We start from the raw sequence: 22,801 nt of genomic DNA on the forward strand, positions 1-22,801 counted from the left end.
CAAGGACTCAGTAACACACGGACTCTGGAACACAAGGACTCTGTAACACAAGGACTCAGTAACAGGTTGACTCAGTAACACAAGGACTCAGTAACACAAGGACTCAGTAACACAAGGACTCAGTAACACAAGGTCTCAGTAACACATTGACTCAGTAACACAAGGACACAGTAGCACAAGGAATCAGTAACACAAGGAATCAGTAACACAAGGAATCAGTAACACAAGGACTCAGTAACACAAGGACTCAGGAACACAAGGACTCAGTAACACAAGGACTCAGTAACAGAAGGATTCTAACACAAGGACTCAGTAACAGAAGGACTCAGTAACACAAGGACTCAGTAACACACGGACTCTGTAACACAAGGACTCAGTGACACAAGGACTCAGTAACAGATTGACTCAGTAACACAAGGACTCAGTAACACAAGGACTCAGTAACACAAGGACTCAGTAACACAAGGACTCAGTAACACAAGGACTCAGTAACACAAGGACTCAGTAACAAATTGACTCAGTAACACAAGGACTCAGTAACACAAGGAGTCAGTAACACAAGGACTCAGTAACACAAGGACTCAGGAACACAAGGACTCAGTAACACAAGGACTCAGTAACAAATTGACTCAAGTGACACTAGGACTCAGTAACACAAGGAGTCAGTAACACAAGTACTCAGCAACACAAGGACTCAGTAACACAAGGACTCAGTAACAAATGGACTCAGTAACAAATGGACTCAGTAACACAAGGACTCAGTCACACAGGGACCCTGTAAAACAAGGATTCAGTAACACAAGGACTCAGTAACAGAAGGACTCAGAAACACAAGGACTCAGTCACACATTGACTCAGTAACACATTGACTCAGTAACAAATTGACTCAGTAACACAAGGACTCAGTAACACAAGGACTCAGTAACACAAGGACTCAGTAACACAAGGACTCAGTAACACAAGGACTCAGTAACACAAGGACTCAGTAACAAATTGACTCAGTGACACAAGGACTCAGTAACACAAGGAGTCAGTAACACAAGTACTCAGTAACACAAGGACTCAGTAACACAAGGACTCAGTAACAAATGGACTCAGTAACAAATGGACTCAGTAACACAAGGACTCAATCACACAGGGACCCTGTAAAACAAGGATTCAGTAACACAAGGACTCAGTAACAGAAGGACTCAGAAACACAAGGACTCAGTCACACATTGACTCAGTAACACATTGACTCAGTAACAAATTGACTCAGTAACACAAGGACTCAGTAACACAAGGACTCAGTAACACAAGGACTCAGTAACACAAGGACTCAGTAACACAAGGACGCAGTAACACAAGGATTCAGTAACACAAGGACTCAGTAACACGAGCACTCAGTAACACAAGGAATCAGTAACACAAGGACTCAGTAACACACGGACTCTGTAACACAAGGACTCTGCAACACAAGGACTCAGTAACAGATTGACTCAGTAACACAAGGACTCAGTAACACAAGGACTCAGTAACACAAGGACTCAGTAACACAAGGACTCAGTAACACAAGGACTCAGTAAAAAATTGACTCAGTAACACAAGGACTCAGTAACACAAGGACTCAGTAACACAAGGACTCAGTAACACAAGGACTCGGTAACACAAGGACTCAGTAACACAAGGACTCAGTAAAACAAGGACTCAGTAACACAAGGACTCAGTAACACAAGCACTCAGTAACACAAGAACTCAGTAACACAAGGACTCGGTAACAAATGGACTCAGTAACAAATGGAGTCAGTAACACAAGGACTCAGTAACACAGGGACCCTGTAAAACAAGGATTCAGTAACACAAGGAGTCAGTAACACAAGGACTCAGAAACACAAGGACTCAGTCACACATTGACTCAGTAACACATTGACTCAGTAATTAATTGACTCAGTAACACAAGGACACAGTAACACAAGGACTCATTAACACAAGGACTCAGTAACACAAGGACTCAGTAACACAAGGACTCAGTAACACAAGGACTCAGTAACACAAGGACTCAGTAAGACAAGGACTCAGTAACACAAGGACTCAGTAACACGAGGACTCAGTAACACAAGGAATCAGTAACACAAGGACTCAGTAACACACGGACTCTGGAACACAAGGACTCTGTAACACAAGGACTCAGTAACAGGTTGACTCAGTAACACAAGGACTCAGTAACACAAGGACTCAGTAACACAAGGACTCAGTAACACAAGGTCTCAGTAACACATTGACTCAGTAACACAAGGACACAGTAGCACAAGGAATCAGTAACACAAGGAATCAGTAACACAAGGAATCAGTAACACAAGGACTCAGTAACACAAGGACTCAGGAACACAAGGACTCAGTAACACAAGGACTCAGTAACAGAAGGATTCTAACACAAGGACTCAGTAACAGAAGGACTCAGTAACACAAGGACTCAGTAACACAAGGACTCAGTAACACACGGACTCTGTAACACAAGGACTCAGTAACACATTGACCCAGTAACACATTGACTCAGTAACACAAGGACTCAGTAACACAAGGACTCAGTAACACAAGGACACAGTAACACAAGGACTCAGTTACACAAGGACTCAGTAACACAAGGATTCAGTAAAACAAGGACTCAGTAACACAAGGACTCAGTCACACATTGACTCAGTAACACAAGGACTCAGTAACACACGGACTCTGTAACACAAGGACTCAGTGACACAAGGACTCAGTAAGAGATTGATTCAGTAACACAAGGACTCAGTAACACAAGGACTCAGTAACACAAGGACTCAGTAACACAAGGTCTCAGTAACACAAGGACTCAGTAACACAAGGACTCAGGAACAAATTGACTCAGTAACACAAGGACTCAGTAACACAAGGAGTCAGTAACACAAGGAATCAGTAACACCAGGACTCAGGAACACAAGGACTCAGTAACACAAGGACTCAGTAACAAATTGACTCAGTGACACAAGGACTCAGTAACACAAGGAGTCAGTAACACAAGTATTCAGTAACACAAGGACTCAGTAACACAAGGAATCAGTAACAAATGGACTCAGTAACAAATGGACTCAGTAACACAAGGACTCAGTCACACAGGGACCCTGTAAAACAAGGATTCAGTAACACAAGGACTCAGTAACAGAAGGACTCAGAAACACAAGGACTCAGTCACACATTGACTCAGTAACACATTGACTCAGTAACAAATTGAATCAGTAACACAAGGACTCAGTAACACAAGGACTCAGTTACAGAAGGACTCAGTAACACAAGGACTCAGTAACACAAGGACTCAGTAACACAAGGACTCAGTAAGACAAGGACTCAGTAACACAAGGACTCAGTAACACGAGGACTCAGTAACACATGGAATCAGTAACACAAGGACTCAGTAACACACGGACTCTGGAACACAAGGACTCTGTAACACAAGGACTCAGTAACAGGTTGACTCAGTAACACAAGGACTCAGTAACACAAGGACTCAGTCACACAAGGACTCAGTAACACAAGGACTCAGTAACAAATTGACTCAGTAACACAAGGACTCAGTAACACAAGGAGTCAGTAACACAAGGACTCAGTAACACAAGGACTCAGGAACACAAGGACTCAGTAACACAAGGACTCAGTAACACAAGGACTCAGTAACACAAGGACTCAGTTACACAAGGACTCAGTAACACGAGGACTCAGTAACACGAGGACTCAGTAACACGAGGACTCAGTAACACAAGGAATCAGTAACACAAGGACTCAGTAACACAAGGACTCAGTAACACAAGGACTCAGTAACACTGACTCAGTAACACAAGGACTCAGTAACACAAGGACTCAGTAACACAAGGACTCAGTAACACAAGGACTCGGTAACACAAGGACTCAGTAACACAAGGACTCAGTAAAACAAGGACTCAGTAACACAAGGACTCAGTAACACAAGCACTCAGTAACACAAGAACTCAGTAACACAAGGACTCAGTAACAAATGGACTCAGTAACAAATGGACTCAGTAACACAAGGACTCAGTAACACAGGGACCCTGTAAAACAAGGATTCAGTAACACAAGGACTCAGTAACACAAGGACTCAGAAACACAAGGACTCAGTCACACATTGACTCAGTAACACATTGACTCAGTTACAAATTGACTCAGTAACACAAGGACACAGTAACACAAGGACTCAGTAACACAAGGACTCAGTAACACAAGGACTCAGTAACACAAGGACTCAGTAACACAAGGACTCAGTAAGACAAGGACTCAGTAACACAAGGACTCAGTAACACGAGGACTCAGTAACACAAGGAATCAGTAACACAAGGACTCAGTAACACACGGACTCTGGAACACAAGGACTCTGTAACACAAGGACTCAGTAACAGGTTGACTCAGTAACACAAGGACTCAGTAACACAAGGACTCAGTAACACAAGGACTCAGTAACACAAGGTCTCAGTAACACATTGACTCAGTAACACAAGGACACAGTAGCACAAGGAATCAGTAACACAAGGAATCAGTAACACAAGGAATCAGTAACACAAGGACTCAGTAACACAAGGACTCAGGAACACAAGGACTCAGTATCACAAGGACTCAGTAACAGAAGGATTCTAACACAAGGACTCAGTAACAGAAGGACTCAGTAACAGAAGGACTCAGTAACACAAGGACTCAGTAACACACGGACTCTGTAACACAAGGACTCAGTAAAACATTGACCCAGTAACACATTGACTCAGTAACACAAGGACTCAGTAACACAAGGACTCAGTAACACAAGGACTCAGTAACACAAGGACTCAGTTACACAAGGACTCAGTAACACAAGGATTCAGTAAAACAAGGACTCAGTAACACAAGGACTCAGTCACACATTGACTCAGTAACACAAGGACTCAGTAACACACGGACTCTGTAACACAAGGACTCAGTGACACAAGGACTCAGTAACAGATTGACTCAGTAACACAAGGACTCAGTAACACAAGGACTCAGTAACACAAGGACTCATTAACACAAGGACTCAGTAACACAAGGACTCAGTAACACAAGGACTCAGTAACAAATTGACTCAGTAACACAAGGACTCAGTAACACAAGGAGTCAGTAACACAAGGACTCAGTAACACAAGGATTCAGTAACACAAGGACTCAGTAACAAATTGACTCAGTGACACAAGGACTCAGTAACACAAGGAGTCAGTAACACAAGTACTCAGTAACACAAGGACTCAGTAACACAAGGACTCAGTAACACAAGGACTCAGTAACACAAGGACTCAGTAACAAATTGACTCAGTAACACAAGGACTCAGTAACACAAGGAGTCAGTAACACAAGGACTCAGTAACACAAGGACTCAGTAACACAAGGACTCAGTAACACAAGGACTCAGTAACAAATTGACTCAGTAACAAAAGGACTCAGTAACACAAGGAGTCAGTAACACAAGTACTCATTAACACAAGGACTCAGTAACACAAGGACTCAGTAACACAAGGACTCAGTAACACAAGGACTCAGTAACACAAGGACTCAGTAACACAAGGAATCAGTAACACAAGGAATCAGTAACACAAGGACTCAGTAACACAAGGACTCAGTAACACAAGGACTCAGTAACACAAGGACTCAGTAACACAAGGACTCAGTAACACAAGGATTCTAACACAAGGACTCAGTAACAGAAGGTCTCAGTAACACACGGACTCTGTAAGACAAGGACTCTGTAACACAAGGACTCAGTAAAACAAGGACTCAGCAACACAAGGACTCAGTAACACAAGGACTCAGTCACCAATTGACTCAGTAACACAAGGACTCATTAACACAAGGAGTCAGGAACACAAGTACTCAGTAACACAAGGACTCAGTAACACAAGGACTCAGTAACAAATGGACTCAGTAACAAATGGACTCAGTAACACAAGGACTCAGTCACACAGGGACCCTGTAAAACAAGGATTCAGTAACACAAGGACTCAGTAACAGAAGGACTCAGAAACACAAGGACTCAGTCACACATTGACTCAGTAACACATTGACTCAGTAACAAATTGAATCAGTAACACAAGGACTCAGTAACACAAGGACTCAGTTACACAAGGACTCAGTAACACAAGGACTCAGTAACACAAGGACTCAGTAACACAAGGACTCAGTAAGACAAGGACTCAGTAACACAAGGACTCAGTAACAAATGGACTCAGTAACAAATGGAATCAGTAACACAAGGACTCAGTAACACAGGGACCCTGTAAAACAAGGATTCAGTAACACAAGGCCTCAGTAACACAAGGACTCAGTAACGCCAGGCCTCATTAAAAAAGGACTCAGTAACACAAGGACTCAGTCACACATTGACTCAGTAACACATTGACTCAGTAACACAAGGACTCAGTAACAAATTGACTCAGTAACACATTGACTCAGTAACACATTGACTCAGTAACACAAGGACTCACTAACACAAGGACTCAGTAACACAAGGACTCAGTAACACAAGGACTCAGTAACACACGGACTCAGTACACAAGGACTCAGTAACACAAGGACGCAGTAACGCAAGGACTCAGTAACACAAGGACTCAGTAACACAAGGACTCAGTAACACATTGAATCAGTAACAGAAGGACTCAGTAACACAAGGACTCAGTAACACAAGGAATCAGTAGCACAAGCAGTAAGTAACACAAGCAGTCAGTAACACAAGCAGTCAGTAACACAAGGACTCAGTAAGACAAGGACTCAGTAACACAAGGACTCAGTAACACAAGGACTCAGTAACACAAGGACTCAGTAACTCAAGGACTCAGTAACACAAGGACTCAGTAACACAAGGACTCAGTAACACAAGGACTCAGTAACATAAGGTCTCAGTAACACAAGGACTCAGTAACACAAGGACTCAGTAACTCAAGGACTCAGTAACACAAGGACTCAGTAACACAAGGACTCAGTAACACAAGGACTCAGTAACACATTGACTCAGTAACACAAGGACTCAGTAAAACAAGGACTCAGTAACACATTGACTCAGTAACACAAGGACTCAGTAACACAAGGAGTCAGTAACACAAGTACTCAGTAACACAAGGACTCAGTAACACAAGGACTAAGTAACACAAGGACTCAGTAACAGAAGGGACCCTGTAAAACAAGGATTCTGTAACACAAGGACTCAGTAACACAAGGACTCAGTAGCACAAGGACTCAGTAACACAAGGACTCAGTAACACAAGGACTCAGGAAGAAAAGGACTCAGTAAAACAAGGACTCAGTCACACATTGACTCAGTAACACATTGAATCAGTAACACAAGGATTCAGTAACACATTGACTCAGTAACACATTGACTCAGTAACACATTGACTCAGTAACACAGGGACTCAGTAACACATTGACTCAGTAACACAAGTACTCAGCAACACAAGGACTCAGTAACACAAGGACTCAGTAACACAAGGACTCAGTAACACAAGGACTCAGTAACACAAGGACTCAGTAACACAAGGGCTCAGTAACACTGACTCAGCAACACATTGACTCAGTAACACAAGGACTCAGTCACACATTGACTCAGTAACACATTGACTCAGTAACACATTGACTCAGTAACACAAGGTCTCAGTAACACATTGACTCAGTAAAACAAGGACTCAGTAACACAAGGACTCAGTCACACATTGACTCAGTAAGACATTGACTCAGTAACACATTGATTCAGTAACACAAGGACTCAGTAAGACAAGGACTCAGTAACACAAGGACTCAGTAACACATGGCATCAGTAACATAAGGACTCAGTAACATAAGGTCTCAGTAACACATTGACTCAGTAACACAAGGACTCAGTAACACAAGGACTCAGTAACACAAGGACTCAGTAACACAAGGACTCAGTAACACAAGGACTCAGTAACACAAGGACTCAGTAACACAAGGACTCAGTAACAAATGGAATCAGTAACATAAGGACTCAGTAACATAAGGACTCAGTAACATAAGGACTCAGTCACACAAGGACTCAGTAACACAAGGACTCAGTAACACAAGGACTCAGTAACACAAGGACACAGTAACACAAGGACTCAGTAACACAAGGACTCAGTAACACAAGGACTCAGTAACAAATTGACTCAGTAACACAAGGACTCAGTAACACATTTACTCAGTCACACAAGGACTCAGTAACACAAGGACTCAGTAACACAAGGACTCAGTAACACAAGGACTCAGTAACACAAGGACTCAGTAACACAAGGTCTCAGTAACACATTGACTCAGTAACACAAGGACACAGTAACACAAGAAATCAGTAACACAAGGAATCAGTAACACAAGGACTCAGTAACAAAAGGACTCTGTAACACAAGGATTCAGTAACACATGGACTCTGTAACACAAGGACTCAGTAAAACAAGGACTCAGTAACACATTGACTCAGTAACACAAGGACTCAGTAACACAAGGACTCAGTAACACAAGGACTCAGTAACACAAGGACTCAGTAAAACAAGGATTCCGTAACACAAGGACTCAGTAAAACAAGGACTCAGTAAAACAAGGACTCAGTAACACAAGGACTCAGTAACACAAGGACTCTGTAACACAAGGACTCAGTAACAAAAGCACTCAGTAACACAAGGACTCAGTAACACAAGGACTCAGTAACAAAAGGACTCAGTAACACAAGGACTCAGTAACACAAGGACTCAGTAAAACAAGGATTCAGTAACACAAGGACTCAGTAAAACAAGGACTCAGTAAAACAAGGACTCAGTAACACAAGGACTCAGTAACACAAGGACTCAGTAACACAAGGACTCAGTAACAAAAGCACTCAGTAACACAAGGACTCAGTAACACAGGGACTCAGTAACACAAGGACTCAGTAACACATTGACTCAGTTACACAAGGACACAGTAAAACAAGGACTCAGTAACACAAGGACTCAGTAACACATTGACTCAGGAACACATGGACTCAGTAACACATTGACTCAGTAACACAAGGACTCAGTAACACATTGACTCAGTAACACAAGGACTCAGTAACACAAGGACTTAGTAACACAGGGACTCAGTAACACAAGGACGCAGTAACACAAGGACTCAGTAACACAAGGACTCAGTAACACAAGGACTCAGTAACACATTGAATCAGTAACAGAAGGACTCAGTAACACAAGGACTCTGTAATACAAGGAATCAGTAACACAAGCAGTAAGTAACACAAGCAGTCAGTAACACAAGCAGTCAGTAACACAAGGACTCAGTAAGACAAGGACTCAGTAAGACAAGGACTCAGTAACACAAGGACTCAGTAACACAAGGACTCAGTAATACAAGGACTCAGTAACACAAGGACTCAGTAACTCAAGGCTCAGTAACTCAAGGACTCAGTAACACAAGGACTCAGTAACACAAGGACTCAGTAACATAAGGTCTCAGTAACACAAGAACTCAGTAACACAAGGACTCAGTAACTCAAGCACTCAGTAACACAAGGACTCAGTAACACAAGGACTCAGTAACACAAGGACTCAGTAACACATTGACTCAGTAACACAAGGACTCAGTAAAACAAGGACTCAGTAACACATTTACTCAGTAAAACAAGGACTCAGTAACACAAGGAGTCAGTAACACAAGTACTCAGTAACACAAGGACTCAGTAACACAAGGACTCAGTAACACAAGGACTCAGTAACACAGGGACCCTGTAACACAAGGACTCAGTAACACAAGGACACAGTAACACAAGGACTCAGTAACACAAGGACTCAGGAAGAAAAGGACTCAGTAAAACAAGGACTCAGTAACAAATTGACTCAGTAACACAAGGACTCAGTAACACAAGGAGTCAGTAACACAAGGACTCAGTAACACAAGGACTCAGGAACACAAGGACTCAGTAACACAAGGACTCAGTAACACAAGGACTCAGTAACACAAGGACTCAGTAACACAAGGACTCAGTAACACGAGGACTCAGTAACACGAGGACTCAGTAACACGAGGACTCAGTAACACAAGGAATCAGTAACACAAGGACTCAGTAACACAAGGACTCAGTAACACAAGGACTCAGTAACACTGACTCAGTAACACAAGGACTCAGTAACACACGGACTCAGTAACACAAGGACTCAGTAACACAAGGACTCGGTAACACAAGGACTCAGTAACACAAGGACTCAGTAAAACAAGGACTCAGTAACACAAGGACTCAGTAACACAAGCACTCAGTAACACAAGAACTCAGTAACACAAGGACTCAATAACAAATGGACTCAGTAACAAATGGACTCAGTAACACAAGGACTCAGTAACACAGGGACCCTGTAAAACAAGGATTCAGTAACACAAGGACTCAGTAACACAAGGACTCAGAAACACAAGGACTCAGTCACACATTGACTCAGTAACACATTGACTCAGTTACAAATTGACTCAGTAACACAAGGACACAGTAACACAAGGACTCAGTAACACAAGGACTCAGTAACACAAGGACTCAGTAACACAAGGACTCAGTAACACAAGGACTCAGTAAGACAAGGACTCAGTAACACAAGGACTCAGTAACACGAGGACTCAGTAACACAAGGAATCAGTAACACAAGGACTCAGTAACACACGGACTCTGGAACACAAGGACTCTGTAACACAAGGACTCAGTAACAGGTTGACTCAGCAACACAAGGACTCAGTAACACAAGGACTCAGTAACACAAGGACTCAGTAACACAAGGTCTCAGTAACACATTGACTCAGTAACACAAGGACACAGTAGCACAAGGAATCAGTAACACAAGGAATCAGTAACACAAGGAATCAGTAACACAAGGACTCAGTAACACAAGGACTCAGGAACACAAGGACTCAGTATCACAAGGACTCAGTAACAGAAGGATTCTAACACAAGGACTCAGTAACAGAAGGACTCAGTAACACAAGGACTCAGTAACACAAGGACTCAGTAACACACGGACTCTGTAACACAAGGACTCAGTAAAACATTGACCCAGTAACACATTGACTCAGTAACACAAGGACTCAGTAACACAAGGACTCAGTAACACAAGGACTCAGTAACACAAGGACTCAGTTACACAAGGACTCAGTAACACAAGGATTCAGTAAAACAAGGACTCAGTAACACAAGGACTCAGTCACACATTGACTCAGTAACACAAGGACTCAGTAACACACGGACTCTGTAACACAAGGACTCAGTGACACAAGGACTCAGTAACAGATTGACTCAGTAACACAAGGACTCAGTAACACAAGGACTCAGTAACACAAGGACTCATTAACACAAGGACTCAGTAACACAAGGACTCAGTAACACAAGGACTCAGTAACAAATTGACTCAGTAACACAAGGACTCAGTAACACAAGGAGTCAGTAACACAAGGACTCAGTAACACAAGGATTCAGTAACACAAGGACTCAGTAACAAATTGACTCAGTGACACAAGGACTCAGTAACACAAGGAGTCAGTAACACAAGTACTCAGTAACACAAGGACTCAGTAACCCAAGGACTCAGTAACACAAGGACTCAGTAACACAAGGACTCAGTAACAAATTGACTCAGTAACACAAGGACTCAGTAACACAAGGAGTCAGTAACACAAGGACTCAGTAACACAAGGACTCAGTAACACAAGGACTCAGTAACACAAGGACTCAGTAACAAATTGACTCAGTAACAAAAGGACTCAGTAACACAAGGAGTCAGTAACACAAGTACTCATTAACACAAGGACTCAGTAACACAAGGACTCAGTAACACAAGGACTCAGTAACACAAGGACTCAGTAACACAAGGACTCAGTAACACAAGGAATCAGTAACACAAGGAATCAGTAACACAAGGACTCAGTAACACAAGGACTCAGTAACACAAGGACTCAGTAAGACAAGGACTCAGTAACACATGGACTCAGTAACACAAGGACTCAGTAACACAAGGATTCTAACACAAGGACTCAGTAACAGAAGGTCTCAGTAACACACGGACTCTGTAAGACAAGGACTCTGTAACACAAGGACTCAGTAACACAAGGACTCAGTAAAACAAGGACTCAGTAACACAAGGACTCAGTAACACAAGGACTCAGTCACCAATTGACTCAGTAACACAAGGACTCATTAACACAAGGAGTCAGGAACACAAGTACTCAGTAACACAAGGACTCAGTAACACAAGGACTCAGTAACAAATGGACTCAGTAACAAATGGACTCAGTAACACAAGGACTCAGTCACACAGGGACCCTGTAAAACAAGGATTCAGTAACACAAGGACTCAGTAACAGAAGGACTCAGAAACACAAGGACTCAGTCACACATTGACTCAGTAACACATTGACTCAGTAACAAATTGAATCAGTAACACAAGGACTCAGTAACACAAGGACTCAGTTACACAAGGACTCAGTAACACAAGGACTCAGTAACACAAGGACTCAGTAACACAAGGACTCAGTAAGACAAGGACTCAGTAACACAAGGACTCAGTAACAAATGGACTCAGTAACAAATGGAATTAGTAACACAAGGACTCAGTAACACAGGGACCCTGTAAAACAAGGATTCAGTAACACAAGGCCTCAGTAACACAAGGACTCAGTAACGCCAGGCCTCATTAAAAAAGGACTCAGTAACACAAGGACTCAGTCACACATTGACTCAGTAACACATTGACTCAGTAACACAAGGACTCAGTAACAAATTGACTCAGTAACACATTGACTCAGTAACACATTGACTCAGTAACACAAGGACTCACTAACACAAGGACTCAGTAACACAAGGACTCAGTAACACAAGGACTCAGTAACACAAGGACTCAGTACACAAGGACTCAGTAACACAAGGACGCAGTAACGCAAGGACTCAGTAACACAAGGACTCAGTAACACAAGGACTCAGTAACACATTGAATCAGTAACAGAAGGACTCAGTAACACAAGGACTCAGTAACACAAGGAATCAGTAGCACAAGCAGTAAGTAACACAAGCAGTCAGTAACACAAGCAGTCAGTAACACAAGGACTCAGTAAGACAAGGACTCAGTAACACAAGGACTCAGTAACACAAGGACTCAGTAACACAAGGACTCAGTAACTCAAGGACTCAGTAACACAAGGACTCAGTAACACAAGGACTCAGTAACACAAGGACTCAGTAACATAAGGTCTCAGTAACACAAGGACTCAGTAACACAAGGACTCAGTAACTCAAGGACTCAGTAACACAAGGACTCAGTAACACAAGGACTCAGTAACACAAGGACTCAGTAACACATTGACTCAGTAACACAAGGACTCAGTAAAACAAGGACTCAGTAACACATTGACTCAGTAACACAAGGACTCAGTAACACAAGGAGTCAGTAACACAAGTACTCAGTAACACAAGGACTCAGTAACACAAGGACTAAGTAACACAAGGACTCAGTAACAGAAGGGACCCTGTAAAACAAGGATTCTGTAACACAAGGACTCAGTAACACAAGGACTCAGTAGCACAAGGACTCAGTAACACAAGGACTCAGTAACACAAGGACTCAGGAAGAAAAGGACTCAGTAAAACAAGGACTCAGTCACACATTGACTCAGTAACACATTGAATCTGTAACACAAGGATTCAGTAACACATTGACTCAGTAACACATTGACTCAGTAACACATTGACTCAGTAACACAGGGACTCAGTAACACATTGACTCAGTAACACAAGTACTCAGCAACACAAGGACTCAGTAACACAAGGACTCAGTAACACAAGGACTCAGTAACACAAGGACTCAGTAACACAAGGACTCAGTCACACAGGGACACTGTAAAACAAGGATTCAGTAACACAAGGACTCAGTAACAGAAGGACTCAGAAACACAAGGACTCAGTCACACATTGACTCAGTAACACATTGACTCAGTAACAAATTGAATCAGTAACACAAGGACTCAGTAACACAAGGACTCAGTTACACAAGGACTCAGTAACACAAGGACTCAGTAACACAAGGACTCAGTAACACAAGGACTCAGTAAGACAAGGACTCAGTAACACAAGGACTCAGTAACAAATGGACTCAGTAACAAATGGAATTAGTAACACAAGGACTCAGTAACACAGGGACCCTGTAAAACAAGGATTCAGTAACACAAGGCCTCAGTAACACAAGGACTCAGTAACGCCAGGCCTCATTAAAAAAGGACTCAGTAACACAAGGACTCAGTCACACATTGACTCAGTAACACATTGACTCAGTAACACAAGGACTCAGTAACAAATTGACTCAGTAACACATTGACTCAGTAACACATTGACTCAGTAACACAAGGACTCACTAACACAAGGACTCAGTAACACAAGGACTCAGTAACACAAGGACTCAGTAACACAAGGACTCAGTACACAAGGACTCAGTAACACAAGGACGCAGTAACGCAAGGACTCAGTAACACAAGGACTCAGTAACACAAGGACTCAGTAACACATTGAATCAGTAACAGAAGGACTCAGTAACACAAGGACTCAGTAACACAAGGAATCAGTAGCACAAGCAGTAAGTAACACAAGCAGTCAGTAACACAAGCAGTCAGTAACACAAGGACTCAGTAAGACAAGGACTCAGTAACACAAGGACTCAGTAACACAAGGACTCAGTAACACAAGGACTCAGTAACTCAAGGACTCAGTAACACAAGGACTCAGTAACACAAGGACTCAGTAACACAAGGACTCAGTAACATAAGGTCTCAGTAACACAAGGACTCAGTAACACAAGGACTCAGTAACTCAAGGACTCAGTAACACAAGGACTCAGTAACACAAGGACTCAGTAACACAAGGACTCAGTAACACATTGACTCAGTAACACAAGGACTCAGTAAAACAAGGACTCAGTAACACATTGACTCAGTAACACAAGGACTCAGTAACACAAGGAGTCAGTAACACAAGTACTCAGTAACACAAGGACTCAGTAACACAAGGACTAAGTAACACAAGGACTCAGTAACAGAAGGGACCCTGTAAAACAAGGATTCTGTAACACAAGGACTCAGTAACACAAGGACTCAGTAGCACAAGGACTCAGTAACACAAGGACTCAGTAACACAAGGACTCAGGAAGAAAAGGACTCAGTAAAACAAGGACTCAGTCACACATTGACTCAGTAACACATTGAATCTGTAACACAAGGATTCAGTAACACATTGACTCAGTAACACATTGACTCAGTAACACATTGACTCAGTAACACAGGGACTCAGTAACACATTGACTCAGTAACACAAGTACTCAGCAACACAAGGACTCAGTAACACAAGGACTCAGTAACACAAGGACTCAGTAACACAAGGACTCAGTAACACAAGGACTCAGTAACACAAGGGCTCAGTAACACTGACTCAGCAACACATTGACTCAGTAACACAAGGACTCAGTCACACATTGACTCAGTAACACATTGACTCAGTAACACATTGACTCAGTAACACAAGGTCTCAGTAACACATTGACTCAGTAAAACAAGGACTCAGTAACACAAGGACTCAGTCACACATTGACTCAGTAAGACATTGACTCAGTAACACATTGATTCAGTAACACAAGGACTCAGTAAGACAAGGACTCAGTAACACAAGGACTCAGTAACACATGGCATCAGTAACATAAGGACTCAGTAACATAAGGTCTCAGTAACACATTGACTCAGTAACACAAGGACTCAGTAACACAAGGACTCAGTAACACAAGGACTCAGTAACACAAGGACTCAGTAACACAAGGACTCAGTAACACAAGGACTCAGTAACACAAGGACTCAGTAACACAAGGACTCAGTAACAAATGGAATCAGTAACATAAGGACTCAGTAACATAAGGACTCAGTAACATAAGGACTCAGTCACACAAGGACTCAGTAACACAAGGACTCAGTAACACAAGGACTCAGTAACACAAGGACACAGTAACACAAGGACTCAGTAACACAAGGACTCAGTAACACAAGGACTCAGTAACAAATTGACTCAGTAACACAAGGACTCAGTAACACATTGACTCAGTAACACAAGGACTCAGTAACACAAGGACTCAGTAACACAAGGACTCAGTAACACAAGGACTCAGTAACACAAGGACTCAGTAACACAAGGTATCAGTAACACATTGACTCAGTAACACAAGGACACAGTAACACAAGAAATCAGTAACACAAGGAATCAGTAACACAAGGACTCAGTAACAAAAGGACTCTGTAACACAAGGATTCAGTAACACATGGACTCTGTAACACAAGGACTCAGTAAAACAAGGACTCAGTAACACATTGACTCAGTAACACAAGGACTCAGTAACACAAGGACTCAGTAACACAAGGACTCAGTAACACAAGGACTCAGTAAAACAAGGATTCAGTAACACAAGGACTCAGTAAAACAAGGACTCAGTAAAACAAGGACTCAGTAACACAAGGACTCAGTAACACAAGGACTCTGTAACACAAGGACTCAGTAACAAAAGCACTCAGTAACACAAGGACTCAGTAACACAAGGACTCAGTAACAAAAGGACTCAGTAACACAAGGACTCAGTAACACAAGGACTCAGTAAAACAAGGATTCAGTAACACAAGGACTCAGTAAAACAAGGACTCAGTAAAACAAGGACTCAGTAACACAAGGACTCAGTAACACAAGGACTCAGTAACACAAGGACTCAGTAACAAAAGCACTCAGTAACACAAGGACTCAGTAACACAGGGACTCAGTAACACAAGGACTCAGTAACACATTGACTCAGTTACACAAGGACACAGTAAAACAAGGACTCAGTAACACAAGGACTCAGTAACACATTGACTCAGGAACACATGGACTCAGTAACACATTGACTCAGTAACACAAGGACTCAGTAACACATTGACTCAGTAACACAAGGACTCAGTAACACAAGGACTTACTAACACAGGGACTCAGTAACACAAGGACGCAGTAACACAAGGACTCAGTAACACAAGGACTCAGTAACACAAGGACTCAGTAACACATTGAATCAGTAACAGAAGGACTCAGTAACACAAGGACTCTGTAATACAAGGAATCAGTAAGACAAGCAGTAAGTAACACAAGCAGTCAGTAACACAAGCAGTCAGTAAGACAAGGACTCAGTAAGACAAGGACTCAGTAACACAAGGACTCAGTAACACAAGGACTCAGTAATACAAGGACTCAGTAACACAAGGACTCAGTAACTCAAGGACTCAGTAACTCAAGGACTCAGTAACACAAGGACTCAGTAACACAAGGACTCAGTAACATAAGGTCTCAGTAACACAAGAACTCAGTAACACAAGGACTCAGTAACTCAAGCACTCAGTAACACAAGGACTCAGTAACACAAGGACTCAGTAACACAAGGACTCAGTAACACATTGACTCAGTAACACAAGGACTCAGTAAAACAAGGACTCAGTAACACATTTACTCAGTAAAACAAGGACTCAGTAACACAAGGAGTCAGTAACACAAGTACTCAGTAACACAAGGACTCAGTAACACAAGGACTCAGTAACACAAGGACTCAGTAACACAGGGACCCTGTAAAACAAGGATTCAGTAACACAAGGACTCAGTAACACAAGGACACAGTAACACAAGGACTCAGTAACACAAGGACTCAGGAAGAAAAGGACTCAGTAAAACAAGGACTCAGTCACACATTGACTCAGTAACACATTGAATCAGTAACACAAGGACTCAGTAACACATTGACTCAGTAACACAAGGACTCAGTAACTCAAGGACTCAGTAACACAAGGACTCAGTAACACAAGGACTCAGTAACACAAGGACTCAGTAATATAAGGTCTCAGTAACACAAGGACTCAGTAACACAAGGACTCAGTAACTCAAGGACTCAGTAACACAAGGACTCAGTAACACAAGGACTCAGTAACACAAGGACTCAGTAACACATTGACTCAGTAGCACAAGGACTCAGTAAAACAAGGACTCAGTAACACATTGACTCAGTAACACAAGGACTCAGTAACACAAGGAGTCAGTAACACAAGTACTCAGTAACACAAGGACTCAGTAACACAAGGACTAAGTAACACAAGGACTCAGTAACAGAAGGGACCCTGTAAAACAAGGATTCTGTAACACAAGGACTCAGTAACACAAGGACTCAGTAACACAAGGACTCAGTAACACAAGGACTCAGTAACTCAAGGACTCAGTAACACAAGGACTCAGTAACACAAGGACTCAGTAACACAAGGACTCAGTAACATAAGGTCTCAGTAACACAAGGACTCAGTAACACAAGGACTCAGTAACTCAAGGACTCAGTAACACAAGGACTCAGTAACACAAGGACTCAGTAACACAAGGACTCAGTAACACATTGACTCAGTAACACAAGGACTCAGTAAAACAAGGACTCAGTAACACATTGACTCAGTAACACAAGGACTCAGTAACACAAGGAGTCAGTAACACAAGTACTCAGTAACACAAGGACTCAGTAACACAAGGACTAAGTAACACAAGGACTCAGTAACAGAAGGGACCCTGTAAAACAAGGATTCTGTAACACAAGGACTCAGTAACACAAGGACTCAGTAGCACAAGGACTCAGTAACACAAGGACTCAGTAACACAAGGACTCAGGAAGAAAAGGACTCAGTAAAACAAGGACTCAGTCACACATTGACTCAGTAACACATTGAATCTGTAACACAAGGATTCAGTAACACATTGACTCAGTAACACATTGACTCAGTAACACATTGACTCAGTAACACAGGGACTCAGTAACACATTGACTCAGTAACACAAGTACTCAGCAACACAAGGACTCAGTAACACAAGGACTCAGTAACACAAGGACTCAGTAACACAAGGACTCAGTAACACAAGGACTCAGTAACACAAGGGCTCAGTAACACTGACTCAGCAACACATTGACTCAGTAACACAAGGACTCAGTCACACATTGACTCAGTAACACATTGACTCAGTAACACATTGACTCAGTAACACAAGGTCTCAGTAACACATTGACTCAGTAAAACAAGGACTCAGTAACACAAGGACTCAGTCACACATTGACTCAGTAAGACATTGACTCAGTAACACATTGATTCAGTAACACAAGGACTCAGTAAGACAAGGACTCAGTAACACAAGGACTCAGTAACACATGGCATCAGTAACATAAGGACTCAGTAACATAAGGTCTCAGTAACACATTGACTCAGTAACACAAGGACTCAGTAACACAAGGACTCAGTAACACAAGGACTCAGTAACACAAGGACTCAGTAACACAAGGACTCAGTAACACAAGGACTCAGTAACACAAGGACTCAGTAACACAAGGACTCAGTAACAAATGGAATCAGTAACATAAGGACTCAGTAACATAAGGACTCAGTAACATAAGGACTCAGTCACACAAGGACTCAGTAACACAAGGACTCAGTAACACAAGGACTCAGTAACACAAGGACACAGTAACACAAGGACTCAGTAACACAAGGACTCAGTAACACAAGGACTCAGTAACAAATTGACTCAGTAACACAAGGACTCAGTAACACATTGACTCAGTAACACAAGGACTCAGTAACACAAGGACTCAGTAACACAAGGACTCAGTAACACAAGGACTCAGTAACACAAGGACTCAGTAACACAAGGTATCAGTAACACATTGACTCAGTAACACAAGGACACAGTAACACAAGAAATCAGTAACACAAGGAATCAGTAACACAAGGACTCAGTAACAAAAGGACTCTGTAACACAAGGATTCAGTAACACATGGACTCTGTAACACAAGGACTCAGTAAAACAAGGACTCAGTAACACATTGACTCAGTAACACAAGGACTCAGTAACACAAGGACTCAGTAACACAAGGACTCAGTAACACAAGGACTCAGTAAAACAAGGATTCAGTAACACAAGGACTCAGTAAAACAAGGACTCAGTAAAACAAGGACTCAGTAACACAAGGACTCAGTAACACAAGGACTCTGTAACACAAGGACTCAGTAACAAAAGCACTCAGTAACACAAGGACTCAGTAACACAAGGACTCAGTAACAAAAGGACTCAGTAACACAAGGACTCAGTAACACAAGGACTCAGTAAAACAAGGATTCAGTAACACAAGGACTCAGTAAAACAAGGACTCAGTAAAACAAGGACTCAGTAACACAAGGACTCAGTAACACAAGGACTCAGTAACACAAGGACTCAGTAACAAAAGCACTCAGTAACACAAGGACTCAGTAACACAGGGACTCAGTAACACAAGGACTCAGTAACACATTGACTCAGTTACACAAGGACACAGTAAAACAAGGACTCAGTAACACAAGGACTCAGTAACACATTGACTCAGGAACACATGGACTCAGTAACACATTGACTCAGTAACACAAGGACTCAGTAACACATTGACTCAGTAACACAAGGACTCAGTAACACAAGGACTTACTAACACAGGGACTCAGTAACACAAGGACGCAGTAACACAAGGACTCAGTAACACAAGGACTCAGTAACACAAGGACTCAGTAACACATTGAATCAGTAACAGAAGGACTCAGTAACACAAGGACTCTGTAATACAAGGAATCAGTAAGACAAGCAGTAAGTAACACAAGCAGTCAGTAACACAAGCAGTCAGTAAGACAAGGACTCAGTAAGACAAGGACTCAGTAACACAAGGACTCAGTAACACAAGGACTCAGTAATACAAGGACTCAGTAACACAAGGACTCAGTAACTCAAGGACTCAGTAACTCAAGGACTCAGTAACACAAGGACTCAGTAACACAAGGACTCAGTAACATAAGGTCTCAGTAACACAAGAACTCAGTAACACAAGGACTCAGTAACTCAAGCACTCAGTAACACAAGGACTCAGTAACACAAGGACTCAGTAACACAAGGACTCAGTAACACATTGACTCAGTAACACAAGGACTCAGTAAAACAAGGACTCAGTAACACATTTACTCAGTAAAACAAGGACTCAGTAACACAAGGAGTCAGTAACACAAGTACTCAGTAACACAAGGACTCAGTAACACAAGGACTCAGTAACACAAGGACTCAGTAACACAGGGACCCTGTAAAACAAGGATTCAGTAACACAAGGACTCAGTAACACAAGGACACAGTAACACAAGGACTCAGTAACACAAGGACTCAGGAAGAAAAGGACTCAGTAAAACAAGGACTCAGTCACACATTGACTCAGTAACACATTGAATCAGTAACACAAGGACTCAGTAACACATTGACTCAGTAACACAAGGACTCAGTAACTCAAGGACTCAGTAACACAAGGACTCAGTAACACAAGGACTCAGTAACACAAGGACTCAGTAATATAAGGTCTCAGTAACACAAGGACTCAGTAACACAAGGACTCAGTAACTCAAGGACTCAGTAACACAAGGACTCAGTAACACAAGGACTCAGTAACACAAGGACTCAGTAACACATTGACTCAGTAGCACAAGGACTCAGTAAAACAAGGACTCAGTAACACATTGACTCAGTAACACAAGGACTCAGTAACACAAGGAGTCAGTAACACAAGTACTCAGTAACACAAGGACTCAGTAACACAAGGACTAAGTAACACAAGGACTCAGTAACAGAAGGGACCCTGTAAAACAAGGATTCTGTAACACAAGGACTCAGTAACACAAGGACTCAGTAGCACAAGGACTCAGTAACACAAGGACTCAGTAACACAAGGACTCAGGAAGAAAAGGACTCAGTAAAACAAGGACTCAGTCACACATTGACTCAGTAACACATTGAATCAGTAACACAAGGATTCAGTAACACATTGACTCAGTAACACATTGACTCAGTAACACATTGACTCAGTAACACAGGGACTCAGTAACACATTGACTCAGTAACACAAGTACTCAGCAACACAAGGACTCAGTAACACAAGGACTCAGTAACACAAGGACTCAGTAACACAAGGACTCAGTAACACAAGGGCTCAGTAACACTGACTCAGCAACACATTGACTCAGTAACACAAGGACTCAGTCACACATTGACTCAGTAACACATTGACTCAGTAACACATTGACTCAGTAACACAAGGTCTCAGTAACACATTGACTCAGTAAAACAAGGACTCAGTAACACAAGGACTCAGTCACACATTGACTCAGTAAGACATTGACTCAGTAACACATTGATTCAGTAATACAAGGACTCAGTAAGACAAGGACTCAGTAACACAAGGACTCAGTAACACATGGCATCAGTAACATAAGGACTCAGTAACATAAGGTCTCAGTAACACATTGACTCAGTAACACAAGGACTCAGTAACACAAGGACTCAGTAACACAAGGACTCAGTAACACAAGGACTCAGTAACACAAGGACTCAGTAACACAAGGACTCAGTAACACAAGGACTCAGTAACACAAGGACTCAGTAACACAAGGACTCAGTAACAAATGGAATCAGTAACATAAGGACTCAGTAACATAAGGACTCAGTAACATAAGGACTCAGTCACACAAGGACTCAGTAACACAAGGACTCAGTAACACAAGGACTCAGTAACACAAGGACACAGTAACACAAGGACTCAGTAACACAAGGACTCAGTAACACAAGGACTCAGTAACAAATTGACTCAGTAACACAAGGACTCAGTAACACATTGACTC

The 22,801-nt window shown here is 42.2% G+C and overlaps 1 protein-coding gene across 5 annotated transcripts in view; it reads right to left on the minus strand.

The window, feature by feature from the left end:
* Nucleotides 1–22,801, minus strand: part of LOC147108425 (lipoprotein lipase-like) — a 389,032-nt gene that overhangs the window by 233,458 nt on the left and 132,773 nt on the right. The gene's annotated exons all lie outside the window — the stretch shown is intronic.

Source organism: Somniosus microcephalus, chromosome 13 (assembly GCF_052327205.1).
Source record: "Somniosus microcephalus isolate GS21.2 chromosome 13, FLI_Smic_1.0, whole genome shotgun sequence".
NCBI lineage: Eukaryota > Metazoa > Chordata > Chondrichthyes > Squaliformes > Somniosidae > Somniosus > Somniosus microcephalus.